A 3960-nucleotide genomic window follows, 5' to 3' on the forward strand; every position below is an offset into this window, starting at 1 on the left:
TATCGTCTGGACTCTGGTTCTTTTCTCTGTTTCTCATCTACATACTCTTGTTTCTCCTTCTGGATTATGTAGGACATGAACCTAAAATTAACCCTCATCCACAATGTCATGGAGATTAGCTGTGCCATCTTGGAGACCAGAGACTCCCAGGAGTTCGAATTCTCATACAAACTGGAGCTCCTTGGCTACATGCTGGTGAGTGATTAGGAGCTTTGAGGACTGAAGTACAAGAGAGTTTGTTGTAATGTAATGAGACTGGTTTTCCAGGAGATGATATTTTATCCATTGGCTGTGACTGTACTACTGCAGTCTCATGAGCAACCTGCATGGCACCCAGAATGCTGGGTCCACTCTGAGCTTGGCAGGGATGCTGACATATTGTGGGCTGTAACTGGAAGGAATGGCTTGTGTCTTGTGAGTTCTCTTTCTGTCCTCTGTATAGCCTGCAGATGGCCCTACGGTCCATTGCTGAGGCAGAGAGCCTGCTGGGCACGGCGTCTGTTTATTCCAGGTCTGGCATATGGCCCTGTTTCAGGGTGTGAGAGGAAGGCCTCTCTGCCTTTCAGATCCATTTCCCATTTTTGATGTCCCTCTTCATGCATTTCAGGACTTCATTAAACAGGAACCACTGGATTCCCTGGCATCTCCAGTTCGCTACAAGGCAATTCTTGCCATTGGACATCTGAGGTAGGCTATTTTCTGCCATATTTCCTGGCACTGTGATGCCTTCTTATTTGTAAATTCATGAGTGTCAGGTAGGGAGCAGTTTAATGCCTGCAGGGTTTGGCTCACCAGGACCTCCCCGGGGGGAGGGGGGGGCAAGTGGGGCAATTTTCCCCAGGCCCCCACGAGAGTTTTTTTCAGGGCCCCTAGAGCGGGGTCCTTCACCCGGGGCCCTGGAAAACTCTCACGGGGCCCAGGCCCCGGAGCTTCTTCTGCTCCGGGTCTTCAGCGGCACCGCCCTGACTCCTCTGGCCGTGGCCGTGTGGCTCCCATGCTGCTCACCAGCAGGACTTTAATTCTTAAGGATTTGAATGTGTCCATTTGGGGGTTTGTGCTTGAAAGACACAAGATTGGAGGTTGGTGGGGCATGCAGTACAATGGAGCAGAGGTTCAGATGGGGAGGGAGGTGTCTGGCTAGCTGGCAGGGGGAAGAAAGCTTGTGGGTTTCTCTAAAAAGGAGACTTGATGTTTTAGCTTTACTTCTAGATGAGCCAATACTTAAGAGAGGTGCAAAGTGAAGGGTTGTTCGCATTTGGGGTTCTAGATTGGGACAATCTCTAGTCATTGGACCCATTTCTTTCACTTGGAGGTGGTACTGAGTCTAATGCATGACTTTTCTCTCTATCTTTCTTCTGCCAGCAAACTCAAACCATCTCTGACCATGGAGGAAAACCATGAACTCCTTGATCAGTGCTTCAAAAGTTTACTTCCCCTTCCTCCCTTGGAGAAGATGAAAGAGGAATGTGAGACAGCAAAGGATGCTCTGCATATACAAGTACGTGACGACAATTCTCCTCTGGCACCATCCACTGTATTTCTGCCCCGCAGGCACTGGGTGATGGCAGTCACACATGGCCTCCCTGGCAAGTTTATGGTTAGCTTTCCCCGGCCCCCACACACAAATGATCTGTACTGAGCCTCACTCCTTCTCTTCCGGTTTCAGGCAATCTACGTGAGGTCCTTTGAAGCCCTTTGCAAGCTAATGGAGACATTGCTGGAGGAAGCACCAACCGCAGACTGGTTCCAGAAAATGTTTGAAGTGAGTAGACCATTGAACCGTGGTGGAGATTGTTTCTTGTGTTACAGCAGGGAAGAGTCAGAGATTTAGGGGGTCAAGCTTCAGTTGTGGAGGAATTTTCCACAACGGAGTGAATTTTAGGGAGAGAGCACCAAATTCTTCCTGGGATAAGCGGGCATGTGCCCCATTGAAATCCACGGAAGCTGTGCCATTTTATGCCAGGGCTGGATTGGCACCAAGTTCTTATAGTGTTGTTGACACTACTTGGAGCGGCAAGAAAATCACCACTGCAGTAGCCAAATCCAAGAGAACCAGTTGAAACTGATCACTTCTTCTAAGAGGAATTCATGAATATTGAGTTAAGCCCTGTGTATGGAAACTCATTCAGAGCAGACTTGCTGTTCCTCAGACATGAACAGAATATCGTGAAGAGCTGAGGGGTGGGGAGTTTGATGCATCTTCAGTATAAAAGTGAAGTTATAAAAGGAGCTCGGCTGGGGGAACTTCTCTGCTCTTATTCAAATTAATAAAAAGAAATGCTCCTCTCTGTCATTTTGCCACTCAATGTGGGAGAAGTTGCCCAGGAAACAGACCACAACAGCAGACATCAAACAGCATGCAATGTGCTAGACAGCTCCCATCAGACAGTCTACAGCAGACATCACATACACGGGCCCAGATTCATCTCTCGTGTAACTCCTTTGGCTTCAATCGAGCTACAGTACACCAGAGGTGAATCTGGTCCCTGGGACTTGTCTAATGGAAGAGCCCCTTAGATATAGGTGTAATTCCTTTGCTACATGGAGGTCAGATGCTTTGGAGAGGGATTTTAGTGACAATTAAACCTGTTTAAGAGGAACTTTTGGGAGGGATTTTCTGGTACTAACTCTGTCCATTCCTCTGCTCTACCAACAGCTCCTAAGGACATGGTTCAGTTCAGGGAAGGAGTGGGAGAGAGAGAGGGCCTTGCAGGCCAGCACCCAGCTGCTGACTGTCTATCAAGAGACAGTTCATAGCACAGTGAGTATAGCCGTACTCTTCCTTGAGCTGACTTCCTGCTTACATCAGAACTGACACTCAACGCAAATGCATGAAAAACTCTTCCAGGACAGCAGCTGGGATCTCAAGGTGACGAACATCCCTCTGCTTCCGTAAGAGAGAGGTTTACACAACAATGCTGTGACCACACTGTGGGCAGACTGCAAGAAGTAGAGGGAGACAACCCCCAAACTGATGGTTTATTCTATCATTAGATTCACCAAGTCAACAACAAAAGAGCTTCCACCCTAGTTAACAAGATGCCAAACATGGTCTTCTTTTGGTATTCCAGACCTTGGCTCCCATGTAAACATCCACGTCTTGGAAGAGGGGGGAGGGATAGCTCAGTGGTTTGAGCATTGGCCTGCTAAACCCCAGGTTGTGAGTTCAATCCTTGAGGGTGCCATTTAGGGAACTGGGGTAAAAATCTGTCTGGGGATTGGTCCTGCTTTGAGCCAGGGGTTGGACTAGATGACCTCCTGAGGTCCTTTCCAACCCTGATATTCTATGTCTAATATAGCGAGGGGTTACTGGAAACCTGATTCGCCATATGTGGGGTTCACTGATCATAAAGGACCAGATGCTTATCCCCAGGTCAATGTGAATCTCAGGTCTTCCCCAAATATCACACTGTCAGCCAATCCTTAATAACTAAATCTAAGATTTATTGTTAAAAGAAAGAAGAGAGTTACAAATGGTTAAAAGATCAATATCCAGACAAGTGACTTTCAATGTTCATAATTCAGGATCACAACAGTGATGGAATAAACTGCTGGTTTGTAAAAGTCTCTCTGGAATCATCCCAACAGATCAGAATCCAAAGGCAGCTTAGATGTAAAGTCTGTTAGTTTTTCCAGGCATTTTCCAGGTTCTTCCAAATGATTATTTGGAAGATCTCTGTCCTATGGCTTACACTGTCCCTGTTCAACGTTTAAGCAGACTAGAGATGATAGGATCAGGCCCGAGCCTTCTCTTTTATAGCTATTCTACCAGGCTGACAAGCCTACCTCGCAGAAATTGTCACAGAAGGCCCTTCCCCCAATGCAGATGGCCTCTTGTACTTTGCTTTGAAGATAATCTTCTATTTCCTGTGCATACACAGTAAACTAGTTACATTCATTCACATAAGGTAATTAGCCGTTCTTCCATTATAACACAGATAGTTAAGCTGAAGATAATGT

At 46.8% G+C, this 3960-nt stretch overlaps 1 long non-coding RNA gene across 1 annotated transcript; it reads left to right on the forward strand.

The window, feature by feature from the left end:
- Positions 1 to 1442: 1442 nt before the first annotated feature.
- LOC120388136 lies at positions 1443 to 2714 on the forward strand. Its single transcript, XR_005590500.1, has 3 exons — positions 1443 to 1498; positions 1667 to 1762; positions 2657 to 2714. It is a non-coding gene; the product is annotated as an uncharacterized LOC120388136 (long non-coding RNA).
- The last annotated feature ends 1246 nt before the right edge of the window (positions 2715 to 3960 follow it).

This window comes from Mauremys reevesii, linkage group 22 (assembly GCF_016161935.1).
Source record: "Mauremys reevesii isolate NIE-2019 linkage group 22, ASM1616193v1, whole genome shotgun sequence".
Taxonomy (NCBI): domain Eukaryota; kingdom Metazoa; phylum Chordata; order Testudines; family Geoemydidae; genus Mauremys; species Mauremys reevesii.